Below are 14,563 nucleotides of genomic sequence, written 5' to 3'. Positions count from 1 at the left end.
GAGTATCTGAGAGAGGAATTTAAAATCAAACTTTCTGTCTCTTTCTACAGGTTTCTCTGTCTTCCTCTGTCTGTCTGTCTGTCTCTCTCACTATCCGAAGGCGTCTGTCCACCACAAATTAGAAAGAAAACAGAAATGCAATTCTCTCCGCCTGACTATAATTACCGCTGAACCACAGATATATTAGAGATGAGATCTTCAAGAGCTGAATCTAATTTAAGCCACTGGGAGCCATAAAGAACGAGGCATTAACATGTCAGTCCGCAGTTTAACACAAACAAGAACAACAACAACTTTATTTATGTTGCACTTTTTCTAACAAAGAAGTGGAACAAGTGAAGAAAACAGTTGTGTTGACAAACTATCTGCTCTAATGAAGGGAAGACTTGCAGTGCTGGCTCATTAAGGCCCACAAGAACAGGACCAGCACATCACTCGTCAATGTGGCAGTAACGTCACCATAACGATGTAAATATATACACAAATAATAACAACATGGGCTTCAGCCGGTCAGGACCGGCTCAGAGAGGTGGAGTCGGTCCTTGGAGATGCTCTTGCTGAAATGTTGACATGACAGTTTCTCTTGTATTTCTGTGATTTTTTTTTCCCCCTGTCATCCATAAATTATTCAACTCAGAGGGAGAAGGGGGAGGGGGGCCGGGGGGCTGGTCCCTTAAGGCAACAGTTCACCCCAAAATGAAAAGTCCAGTCATTATCTACTCTCTCCCATGTCAGTCAATCCTTTTTACATACTTTCATTTTTTCTTTCTTTTCTTATTTTCTTCGTTTGTGAGTTTGTTCGGGATTCCTCCCACACAAAGACGTACAAGTCTCATTAAAGGAACCGTTCACCACAAAATGAAAATTCGCTCGTTATCTACTCACTCTCATGTCAGTCAAAACTTCACTGAAGTTTGTAGTCTAACACCAAACACACAGGGAGTTACCCCCCCCCCCCCCGCCAAACTATTGAAATGAACAGATATGTCTTTTTACAGCTCCAAAAAAGCATAAAATGTCCATCAAACTTCTCCAAACAGCTCATGCAGCTCAATCCAAGTGTTTTGTTGCCATATGACTTCACTGTGGGTCCAAAAGTCCAATATCTGCCTCACTATCTCTTATATTTCCCTCACTGACAATGCTCTGGTCAGTGAGGAAGACTCTGGGAAGACTCCACTTACTGCTGTAGGGTGTGAGTGTGACCAGAGCATCGTCAGTGAGGAAAATCTAGAAGATAATGAGGTAAATATTACCGACTTTTGGACCCACAATGTAATCGTTTGGCTACAAAACACTTGGATTATGCTGCATGAGCTGTTTGGAGGAATTTGATTGACATTTTCTGCTTTTTTTGGAGCTGTAATAAATTAACTTGAATAGTTTGTTAGAAGGCGGAGGAGAAAACACAGTGGCCAACTCGCTGTGTGTTTGGTTTTCCTACTAACTTCAGTGGAGTTTCTACTGACCTGGAGGTGATGAGATAATGACTGAACTTTCATTTTGGGGTGAACTACTCCTTTAAAGTCATCAGTGGGAAGGAATTCAATCGATCAAAAGCCACCCAGCACATACACACACATGCACACTCATGCTTGCGCGCGCACACACGTCCTTCCGTATTCCTTCCATGGAAAGGTTACCTACTGGCACATACCGATAGCCAAAAGGGAGGAAATACTTGAGACAACTTGTTAGTGTTTCTTTCCTCCATGCATCACCCTTCAAAGGTGGAATTTAGACACTGCTGATGATGCAATCAGCCGCAGAGGAGGCTGATGTGACATCTGTTTCTGCTCTCAGACTCTGCTCTCCATGCGCTGCCTCGCTGTCTCCGCTGCAGGAGGACGGAGACAAGGTGACGAGCAGGGCGCCACGGTGAGCCACCCTGAACCCTGTGATCTTCTGGTGGCCGGGCACACACACACACACACACACACACACACACACACATACGAACACACACACACGCGAAGCCGTTCCTTTCATTATCCTCCGTCGTCGCTTGCGTCATGCGTAATTGCGCACAGCAGGCGGTTGTTGCCAAAAAGCCTTTTGCTGCTTGTCCGCCTGATCCGTTTGTTTTTTTAACCATAAAAGTAAAGCGGATTTCGCAGCCTAATGCACCAACGCCCAGTTCATATGAAGGTTTATTTCCACAATGAGAAATCACTATGCATTAGAGTAGGCTACCTATAGGGATTTAAAGTGTGTCTGTGGTTCTCAAAAGTGAGTTTAGAGTGCTCATCTCCTATGATAATATTACTATAATTGTACTATAGGGACTTTGGGAAGACAGGCAGGCACTTTATGAATATTACATCCTAGTTTTCCTGTGTTTTTGTAGCCTAGTGTCCTTCTGCAAGGTTTACTACAGGTTTACTATATGGTAGTTCTTTTTCCAGAGGCTTATATTGCTTCACTTCTTGTCACAAAGAGGCACAAGCTGCAAACTATCAGTTGATAATACAGTAAGTAAATTCATGAATAAATTCATATATCCCGCTGGTGGGGTAGCCTAACATGTAATCATCGATTCAGTTGGGGTTCCTACCACATGGAGTGTTGGGGAAAAAACAGATTTTTGGATATTAAATTGAGAACAGACTTTGTTTGCTATAGCCTCTCTCCCCTATAAGACCTGAAGGAGCCTATCAACAAAAAATCAAAAACAAAACAGCATTTCTAAAGGTCTGATTCCAACTACAACTGGAGCACAAACATTAGAGATAAAAGACAGCAAAAACGTTCAAGAATAGTCGAACTCAAGTAAACTCTCTCTCTCTTTCGCTCTCTTATGTAACAGCTGTGAGATCACTCCGTCTTCCTGGAGACTCTCCCAGTTAACTGATTGGTACCAGTGGAACACTCTATCTGGTTTCTAGTCTAATCCAGCTGAGCCAGTCACAGATACAGCACAGCACATGGGTACTACAGCACGGCTATTTTAAAACGGGCTAGTATAAATGTATAGCCCCCTCCTCGCTTCTGATTGGCTGAGACCTGTTCGAAACCGTTGGGAAAATACCCGATAAACGTACACCTGCGACCGCACAACAGTTAATCTAAATATTACTGCGCCGAACGAATATCACCACTCACCTAGCTATTCTGCGTCGCTTAGCAACCACGTTGTTGAGCTACTGCCGAGGAACTATATTGCTTGGCGAAAAAATAACATTTAGTTAGTTTTTACTATTAAACCAAAATATTTAATTGACATTCGCGTTCTTTAGCTGTTCTAAAATTACTGTAAACCAGCTGTCGTTGCTTATATTATTGCTTACACAGGCTGTCCAAGTGAGCAGCTAACATTATGTCAGCCAGCAGCAGGACGCTGGCTTCCCGCCCAGTGTTGTGACTTGCTGTCTTCGGCTGGGTGGAGGGCTAACTTACAGTACAGTTATAGTCTGTCACATATGTCAGTTGGTACGTTTGAACTATATATATTCTATATATATTCCCATCGGTGATTTGTTTCATCCTGTTTTTGGTGACTGACGCAGAGAAACAGGGCGTAACATTACATCCCAGGGCTTCTGTAGACTGGTAATCTGCTTAGAAATTAGATCCATCATAACCTACATTGGGTCCGTTGTAGCCTACTTTGTAGCCTAAGTGGGCGGTGTAACCACGAAGTGGTGGCAAATAAAAGCTGGGTGAAATATAACATCCATAAGGAAAACCACGAGTATAAACAAAAATCACTTAGCCACCCAGAAACGCCTTAATTTATGTGCATTTTCTTCAAAAATCCTATGTTCATATGACTTAGAACAGTTTGATACTATGATGTGTGAGTAAATTTAGGTCGTAAAGATTCATTTCAGGCTAAAAAACAGGTGGGTAAACTGTATTCCGCAAATAAAACGCTGGGTAATCTGACTTTACACGGGTTTCTCTACTCCACAGCTCTGCGTAAGACAAACTGCGCACGTTTCGCTCTCCAGCCCAGCGGCTGTCAGGCTCTGTATTATGTTGGCAAACAAAATGTTACACTGGTCAGTGTTTTTTCCCCTTTTTTGTCAGTCACATAATAGAAAACAATGGGTCTATTCAACAGGTGGGCTGGCTTCTGGACACCGAGCAGATAGAAACACAACAGTGACACAAAAAAACATGATAAAACAAATGTCATCAGTGTTTACTTGCCTAATTTGAAGCGTCGTCGCTCATTCTCGCGTGGAAATCAAATGTATTTTCGTCCTACAGTCCACCGTTACAGCCGCCAGCTTGTGTGTGTGTGTGTGGGTGGGTGTGTGTGTGTGTGTGTGTGTGTTCACGGCAGGTAAACCTCTTACTGGCCGGTGCGTTTCTGGAGCGGAGCGGGCTGGTCTGGACGGAGGAGGGAGGGGCGGCGCTGTCAGCCAAGAAAGTGAAAGGGGATCGGCCTGGGCCGCAAGGACCGGCGTCAAGGTAGCCAGAATGAGAAGAGAGGGCTTCCGCTCATGACTTTCAAAATAAAACCCTTATTGGCGGGCATGTGCTGCAACATTTTGGACCTAATACAGTGTTTCTCAAATTTGATTTATAGGATAGGAAAAAACATGTTTGTACTGTACGAATTTATTAGCATGTATATATTTTTTTACGGTTTCTCTCAAATTTTTGTTTTTTCCTTGTGTAATATAGAATAGTTTTCATCCGCTAGGCCTCCTCTGATAGGCTAATTAATAAAATTTAACAACCTGAAAAGGGAAAATCATGCTTTGGTTGAGAACCACGTACTGGCCTAATACAAAATACAGATGTAGGAAATAAAGAATAAAGGCTCAAATAAGAGGAATTTGAAAACACAAAAGCCTATGTATTGGCTTGCCAAAAATACACAAAGAAACATTGAATCATGAAACATTAGCCTACCAGACAACTCGGATAGTTGTCTACTACTTAAACTACTACTTACTCTATTTAACCCATAACATTGGCACATTGTTTTCTAAAAGCTATAAATTGAGGGCTCAAGTACCAGCCAAAATAAGCCATCTTCTTTCAAAAGGAAATACAATACAGTGTTTTCAGCATCTATCTAGGCCTATATTTAATGTAATGATCCCACTGGGTATTTTTGACAGGGTTTTTGTACACAGATCTTTTTTTTTTTTTTTTTTTTAGAATTACTTTGAAAGTGAAATCGCCTGACTTCCGGTATCACTCTGGCTAGCTTGACAGAGCAGACCCAAGAGCTGATGATATACTCGACCAAAGACAGGCGTTAAATCACACACTGTTAAAACATCAGAATAGAACTGCTGTGACAAAGTAGGCCTCGGATAGAAGGAACCAGACCTACCAGTTGTTAATTAAAATAACGAATTTATCAAAGTAAGTTAAAACTGCTGAGAAACACTGTGGAGATTTACACATATAAACTGGTGACAAAGCAGCTCTGGCAGACTCTGTGATCAGCTGGTGTGAAGCCAGGAGAGGCTACTGGAAGGTCAAAGGTCAAAGGGTGTGAAATAACGGCAGAATGTAGCTTCCCAAAGTTTAAGCCACACACCACCAGTTTTTAACCTGTGGATCCCCCATATGAGATGTTTGTGGTTAGAGATGATTTAGAGCAGAATTGTAAATCCGTCTGCACTAGTAGGTAGACAGGTTTACAAAATACACACAAATGCATCCATTCTTTCATTGTGCAAGATTTTTTAAAACTTGGTGAACTGTGTCTCATGTCTTTTTATCCACTTTGGGAACCACTGGCATTATCTGCAAGTAAAACTGATAAGTCACGGTTTCTCTCTCTCTCTCTCTCTCTCTCTCTCTCTCTCTCACTCTCTCTCTCTCTCTCTCTCTCTCCGTCCAGCCGATTAGAGATGTGAGCCGATCTCTTGCTGTGGCAGACGGTGTGGAGGTGATGAAGCCACTGTTCTTTAATTTGATTAGCAGCAGGCAGGCGGGCAGAAACCAAACCACAGGCTGAGAGGAAAACTAATGAAACCAACCAGAGTGAGGCTATTTATAAAATAGGTTCATGCAGATATCTAGGTCATGTGATCCTACAGTGAATATTGAAAATGCAGACGGACATTTGTGCAAACAGCGTCTTAAATGCATGAAGTGGCAGGTCAGACGTTTGATAAGTTGACAGTCTGCTTTTGCAATGTTGTTCAGTTAGTTTAGACAGAAGTTTGTGTTGTATTAAAGTCTCATGTGTACGTCGCTTTGGATAATGGGTAATTGTAATTGCAATTGGACGTCAATTGTGTAATCTGCAGCTTTGTGTATTTAAATTGCAGTCTGCACAATTGAGTTTGCAGTAGCAGTGTTGGACACACATTGCTGTATAGTATTGGTATTTTCATGCTTCCTTTTAAAGCTGCAGCACTAGGCAAGATTTTTCTGTCAAAACACACCCGTCTTATCAGCCTAAATCACAAAGTGGGGCTGCAATTGAGAAGAGCGTCCAATTTCCACCAATTGAGATGCTGTAGATTTTCCCAATTTTCCCAAGTGAAATTCTGGGGCACGTTCAATCTGAATACGGCGTGCATCGTTTTGCTACGGTTTCCGGGTTGAACGTCATGTTTCCTCGGAACGGTGTGAAACTGGCTTTGAGGTACGTTGTCTCTCGTTTGGTGGGTGTGTCAGAGGTGTTAGCCAATCAGCAGCGACGTGTATATAAACCCCGCCGTATTAAAAAGGCAGCGCGCACAATGGATCCGACAAAAGTCCTTTACTAATGTGTCCACTGCAGCTTGGTGTCTGCAACAATTAAACTATTTAGAAGACATGTTTGTATCTTTTGCTATTGTATGAACCATTGTGGAGTGACACTTTAATAAACTTTTCTACTCCACTCTACTCCTCTAAATATATAATGGTAAATATTACAATATTATCAGCAATAATGATAGGCCTAATACTCATAATAAAATAATTAGCTCATATAGATCGTAACACAGTCTCGATGGTAAGAAGTGGATTATCCTTCACCTGAAATGTTTGCCTTGTCATCCTGAAATGCAAATGAGGCAAATGTTGGATCACTATAATTAGGAACCACAGTTCCCACAAACCCCTTCAGTCCATTGGGATGTTCTCTGCTATTCTGGACGGCAAGGGCAGCGACTGTAACATCGAGCGTATTTTGTAGAGTTAAACACGGATTTAAACCGATTTCATCAGGCTCCGAAAATTCTTCGAAAAGAACGCAAAGAATGGCCTTCTCAGCTGCCGTAGTTGCAACACTTGCGTAACACAACAGGGTGTTCAACGCACCACCGTTTCCATTTAAATAAACGTTTTGCTACGTTTTGTCGGGGCTGAGCGCGGGACAGGAGGTTCTGGTCACGTCTCCGCCCGCAGGAAGTGATGAAACAAAACTTGAGAGTGAAATCCAGTCTGTCTCCTAACCAGCATCAGAGAAAGCTGGACTCACCAACGTTAGATCTTCTCCTCTCTCGTCTTCTTTGGTTTCTTTGGTATAAAGCATCACAGACATGAGCTGCTGTGTGGCGTTTACTGACCTCACCGCACAGGATTTCTGGGTATTGAAGGTCAAATGTTTCAAACAGTTATCTTTCACTAGCGCGGCCTTAATAAATCAGTTTTTGTCAGGTCGGGGTTTACAGCTCCATGCGGCTGCAGCAGCAGTATCTGGGCCAATCTACAACCTTTGCCTTGTTCTCCCCACAGAGCCGGTAGTGATGTTCTGCAAGACTTAACAGGTTAAGGAATAATTAGACATTTAAACGGGCCGTAAATTAGGACTGCTGGCTCAGTAGAGGCCCGCTGGAGTGTAAAGTTTGGAAACAGGTTTTCAGCAGCAGGTAATGAGGAATTAACAAAACGAGGGAGAGTGCAGACGCTTGCTGTTGGTGAGCCGGGCTGCAGACGCGGCTCTTCACGGCTCCTGTGGGAAGCCTGCGAGGAAAAATTAAAACCATTCCTCACCCGCTCCATCCAGCTCCGTGCCCTTTGAGCTCGTCTGCAGCACAGCCGTGTTTTTTTTTTCTGCTGAACCGGCATCACACTGTAAAAACAACCTGAGTTGTTATGTTACTTTAACGGTCTCGTGTGGTTTAAGTGCACATAAAGGTTCAACCTGAGCAGTTGCCAGTGGAATTTCAAGAGACCAAGACAAGCGTGTTAAGAACACACACACACACACACACACACACACACACACTCTGTCTCTCTCTCTCTCTCTCTCTCCCTCTCTCTCTCCCTCTCTCTCTCGCTCTCTCTCTAGCTCTCTCCCTCTCTCTCTTTCTCTCTCTCTCCCTCCCTCTCTCTCTCCCTCTCTCTCCCTCGCTCCCTCTCTCTCCCTCCCTCTCTCTCTCTCTCTCTCTCCCTCCCTCCCTCTCTCTCCCTCCCTCTCTCTCTCTCCCTCGCTCCCTCTCTCTCCCTCCCTCTCTCTCTCTGTCTCTCTCTCTCACTCTCTCTCTCTCTCTGTCAATTCAATTCAAGTCAATCCTTTATTGGCATAATGTTTTGATAAAACATGTTGCCAAAGCAGAAAGTCGCTAACATAAACAATGAAATAATAGAAAAATGAATAAAAAAGCAATATTCAAAATAAACATAAAAATAAAAAATGAGTAATGTCGAGTATAATGAGTATAATTGACAAATACAAAACACATGTAACACGGGTAAATGAAAGGTTAGAAAATGCTCATTACATGTCTCTGTCTTCACTCTCTCTTTCTGTCTCTCTCTTCTCTCTGTCTTCACTCTCACTCTCTGTCTCTCTCTCCTCTCTCTTTCTGTCTTCACTCTCTCTCTCTGTCTCTCTCTCCTCTCTCTCTGCCACTGTCTTCACTCTCACTCTCTGTCTCTCTCTCCTCTCTCCCCTCTCTCTGTCTTCACTCTCTCTTACTGTCTCTCTCCTCTCTGTCTTCACTCTCTCTTTCTGTCTCTCTCTTCTCTCTGTCTTCACTCTCTCTCTGTCTCTCTCTCATCTCTATCTCTGTCTCTGTCGTCTCTCTGTATCTCATCTCTCTCTCTCTCTGTCTTCACTCTCTCTCTGTCTCTCTCCTCTCTCTCTGTCTCTCTCTCCTCCCTCTGTCTCTCTCTCTTCTCTCTGTCTCTCTCTCTCTCGCTCCCTCCCTCTCTCCTCTCTCTCGCTCCCTCTCTCTCTCTCTATCTCTCATACTCTCTAAGTGTTTGAAGTGGTGATGGAATGTGTAAACTAGATAAGCATGGGCAGAAGAGAATCGCACCAGTTGTCTGAAAGATGTGGTTATATCACACAGCACACACACACACACACACACACACACACACACACACACACACACTGTAAGCTATGACATCAGTTGAGTAATTCAAGCTGTAATCAGTACAGTATGGGGAGGGTCCGCTTCAGGATCCATGAGGCCGCTGTCGTAGTTCTCTCTCTCTCTCTCTCTCTCTCTCTCTCTCTCTCACACACACACACACACACACACACACACACACACTCACACACACACACATCCCTCCACCCCCTACTTTGTCTCTGCCAGAGCCAGAGGATCATCAGGCCCTGGGGGTCTTAGCATGGGGCGATGCCTGGGGGGCTGCTGGAGACTCACCAGGGGGCCTGGTGGAGGGTGTGTGTGTGTGTGTGTGTGTGTGTGTGTGTGTGTTCTCTCTGATTGCCACATTTAACCCCAAGCTAGGACTGAGCAGTAGTGTGGGGTGTGCCAGTGGTGCAGGGGTTACTGAAAAGTCACGTATAATACAACGACGAAGTAGTAGTAGAAGCAGAAGAAGAAGAAGAAGAAGAAGAAGAAGAAGAGGAAGAAGAAGAAGAAGAAGAAGAAGAAGAAAGTGGACAAGAAAAAGGAGGTGAATGCAAAAAAAGACAAATTCCAGTTGCTTTGCATAAATTGTCAAATAAAGCAATTGCCAAGAAACATAGGGAGAATTGAGGAAGAACAAAAAAGTAGAGGAGACAAGGAAGAAGAAGAAGAAGAAGAAGAACTACAGGAAGAAGAAGAAACATCCTATTAACCGCTCTTTGTAACATTACACCCTGTCCGTCCTGTAATCCCTCCCCGGCAGCAGGAACACAGCCAGAGACAATCTTTCTTCTCTCACAGCTGGTTATGCAACAGCCTCACTCAGCAAGGTGGAATTAATTTGTCCCCAATAGAGACAGACAGAGTCCGATAGATTTCACAAGAGAAAGAGACAAGACTCAACAAGAGCTCCATTGTTGAATCGTTTCCACTGGTGGAGCATTTGTGTCAACTCTCCTCCCTTCCTCTGAAGTTTACTTCCCCAGGAAATTTGATTAAAACTTTTATTTCCAATTTAATTAAATTCCATGAGCGGATGTCGAGGGTTTGATAGAGTTACTAATACAATCTGTGTCGCGGACAATTGACTTCATTCACACAATGCAGCAAGGGGATTTTCATTACGATTCAAAGAATGACGATTAACATTAAAGAGGAGAGAACATCATAAACTATTTAAGTATAGATCGTATAATTTCCATGGCTTGGTTTTCCCGGTGCTTTCATACCAGCTCAGTCTCATGCATGTGGACGTGCATGGAAACACACACACACACACACACACACATACACAAGCTCTGTCCACATTTTTCAGTTTGTGATGTATTTTTTCTATCTCTATGGATCAGTCTCCCTCTGATTGTTCATTTGTTTGTTTCTTTGTTCGTTCATTTGTTCATCCATCACGCTGAATGTCAGGTTTTGATGAAACTGGTGGAAGCGATGCCTCTCACCGCTGCCTTCTAGCATCTAGCAAACTGTCGGTCCATCCATCACGCACACTATCTGATCAGATTTTAAAGCTCTATGTGATAACTTGTCCCGTCAGCAGCTCCTCTGGTCAGAATTCGTAGCTGCACTGTGTCGAGACAACAAACCAGCATGTGCTTACTGATCAGTAAACATCATGACACTGTAGGCTGCTTGTGATAAAACACAATAGAGAGCCTAAGTCCCTCCCCTTCCGCTGTCCCCCATGGGACCTTATTTCGGAAAAAATATGTACGGTAGTCAATGGTGAGAGACAAATAATTGTTTGATCCCGTTTGAATTGTGCCATGAATTACACATATGATGTTTTGTCAATTTAAAAGATAGTCGTAAAACAGTAAAGTAACGTTTAGTTTTGTGTGAAACCGCTCAGTGAGCTACATCCTCTCGTCTTACACAATATACGACACCGACACCAACATGGAAGGAAACATAGGAAACACACAGGCATGGCGTTAACGTTAGCCCCCACTGTACTAAAACTATCCTAAACCAGTTTAAATCCGTTCTTACTGTCTACCTTCCAGGTTGTGTGTAATACTGCTGCTATCTGAGAGGGACTGAGCTTCAGCGGCTCTGGGGAGCTTGTGGAGAGAGAAAGTTATGACGTCACTTACGCCACTTTTGGGTGTGTAGTCTTTCTAATTACGTATTTTCACAGTCTTACACTTCATCAGTTTTACGACAAACTGCAACTTTCTTGACTTGCAAAATTATCTTTTAAATTGACAAAACATCATATGTGTAATTCATGGCACAATTCAAATGGGATCAAACAATTATTTGTCTCTCGCCGTTGACTACCGTACATATTTTTTCTGAAATAAGGTCCCATGGTGGACAGCGGAAGGGGAGGGACTTAGGCTCTCTATAGGCTACTGTAAGATGTTTGGGATAAAATGCTGTGTCTGCCGTGGTAGAATACTCCTCACAAAAGCTAACAGGCTAATATATAGCTATGATGCTAACGCGGCTGCAGTAGTTAGCATTAGCGTTAGCACGTACTAACATAGTACCCGGATGTTATGTAAAACGCATTTCTTCCCGTGTGACACTACTGTTCACACAAAGCTTTAAGGGAACTTGGGGGAATGATGCATCTCACCAACTTGTTGTGGCATTTTCAAAATGACACTGATTGAGCCGAGGAGGCCGGGCGCTAGATTGGGCGTTTGTTGTTTCATTTGTCCATGTGTCACGCAAGACATCTCAGACACTGCTGATCAGATTTTGATGAAACTTGGGTCAAATGATGCATCTCACCACTAGACTCCAGCATTTTCAAAATGGCACTGATTGGCCGAAGGGAGGTGCAACAATTAAATGTCACAACCAGGTGACATATTTGACTGGCTGTGAGAGGGGCTGCGTTATTTATGGAGAACAACATGTTTACTGTTGCCTTGTTGTCTTGTTTTTATCTGGATTGATGTCCTTTGTTTTCTCTCAAGCATTTGGTGACAAACCTGTTCGATAAAATCCCCTTCTAAATTAATCTGACTTGACTCAAATCACCATAAAGACGTTTTGGCCCCAGTTTTCCTGACCCATATAATGTCCAGGCCTGCTGCGGGTCCTGGGGAGTCTGGGGGCGGATTTCCATTTCCACGCAGTGAAAGTCACCGGGCTGAGCGAGTGACCTCACAGCCAGGAATCCTGGGAATCTGTGAGTAAATGAGTCTACATGTGTTTCCATTTAGATGGCTGTGATTGGAGCAAACTGCACAGCCTCGGGGGGGCGATGGGCTGGAAGAAGAGGGAGACACACAGAGAGAGAGAGGGAGGAGAGAAGGATGGGGGGAAGGAGAGAGGTCAAGAGAGAAACAGAAGAGGAGAGAAAAATAGCTTTAACAGGCTTTTCGCTCATGCTTACAGCTTGCATTTGGTCACAAAGAAACACAAATAACAACAGAGAAGAGAGAGATAAACACAGAGAGAGAAACAGAGAGAGAAAGACGCCCCCCCCGATCAGAGAGATGACATAAGAGAGAGGGACAGGAAAGGCGGTGGGCGCTCCAGCTGTGTTTCTGCAGCAGAGGAACACTGCGGCCCTGACTCATCCACCCAGCATGGAAACTGCCTTCCGGTCACCTTAGACCTAGATTTCCCTTTCAGTTCCTACAGTTTCATCACAACTGCATTCTTTAATGAGCTCTCATAAGTTTTTCAATCAAGTGAAGAGTTTCATTTAGAATGAGATGCCCACCATTTGAAAAGAAAAAAAGGCACAGCACAATATTAAAGCAAATTACAGTGCTTTTTAAAGGATAAAAGGAAGGTTAAGTCTTTGGTTGACAAGATGAAAACACTTTTTAAGGTAATATATTTGGCCCACTATCAGCTATCAGAATCTGGCCTGTAGGTAGCTAGCTAGTAAGCCAGTGGTTCGCAACCTTTTTCATATCAACGACCCCTAATTTAGTCTACATTAGGGCCATTTGATGAGAATTTCTCTCTTGGACCCAAATCTGAAAATATTTTTTATTGTTAAATATGATTTTGTCCAGAATTTCATGACTATCTGAATAGTAGGTAGAGAGATAACAGTGAAACTATGATCAAAATAGCCATTCTTCTACATTCTATAATTGTTCTTATAAATGAAATAATGAAGTTTAACAATTCATCAATTTGCTGGGGACCCCCTGGAATGCCCTCAAGGACTCCTGGTGGTCCCCGGACCCCACATTGAGAACCACTGTAGTAAGCTAGCTAACTTGCCTGCTAAATGCAAGCATTGTTGTTCCCGAGATTGCTAGCGTGTTGAAGTAATGCTATTTTATATACCAATCTTCTCGTTTTCCCATATCAAGTTTGACATAAGTTCAGGATGGCTGCATCCATGAAGGCTTGACATTACAGCTTCATGATATGATAAAATGTGATAGTCATGCAGGTTTAATTGACAATGTAGTGACATGCAAAAAGAGCCAAGAACTCTAGCTTTCTAACTTAAAGCACCACAGAGGTAGGAGTCGTTATATTCTTGCTTGATAGGAATAGCACAAGCTAAATTAAAAGTTGACTTGCTAGTCTTGTTAGCAAGCCAAGCAAACTAAATGTCACAGTGTGTGCTGTTGGATGAATTTATTCCAAGTTCACATGATGAAGATGATGATAATGATAATACTTGTATTGTCAGATCCAGTCTGAACTTTTTCTTGCATCACAGCAGCTCCATTTGTAACATCACAGAAAAGACAAAAATTAAGACAGGACACAAAGATACGTACATTCAACATATCATTACAATCACAAAAGACATTATTCAAGGCCCTTCGAGGTACATTTGATCTGGGATTAAGCTCCATATTTAATTTTAGGATTTACTGGTGTACAAAAGAGTGCTTCAGTCTAACTCTATTAAATCGTGGAACCCTATATCTCAGATTCGATGGTAACGATTTGTCTTCACTGTTCAGGACGTGCTTGGAGTCAGAGACGATGTTGTTGGCCAGCCTTAATATGTTATTATGCTAGGCTGATTCACAGATTTTCTCAAGTGATTGGCCTACAATCTTTGAGCAGATTTTTATTTGTTGGAGCAGTGTTGACTTTAAAGTAGAGGACAAACACTTACACATCATATATCGGCCATATTTACTAGTTGGGAATACAAGAGGAGCATGAATTATTTTTACAAGATTGTTAACTACAGTTTCAGATCCTGTCTAATAGCTAATAGCACAGTGTTAGCTGATTGAATAATAAAATAGTCATGACAATATATCTATAATCTTATATGATTGAGAAGTACATGTAGCCTACACTGGTTTTTATTCTAAACTTGTGTCCAAATCTTTGTGTTAAAGCAGAATGTTGTGTGAACTGCAGTCAGT

This window comes from Centroberyx affinis, unplaced genomic scaffold (genome assembly GCF_046629955.1).
Source record: "Centroberyx affinis isolate AG114_WGS23_722 - 3 ecotype Tasmania unplaced genomic scaffold, CSIRO-AGI_Caff_v1 ptg000875l_1, whole genome shotgun sequence".
NCBI classification, from domain to species: Eukaryota; Metazoa; Chordata; class Actinopteri; order Beryciformes; family Berycidae; genus Centroberyx; species Centroberyx affinis.
The sequence above is the reverse complement of the archived record's forward strand: the minus strand, read 5'-3'. Positions refer to the sequence as shown.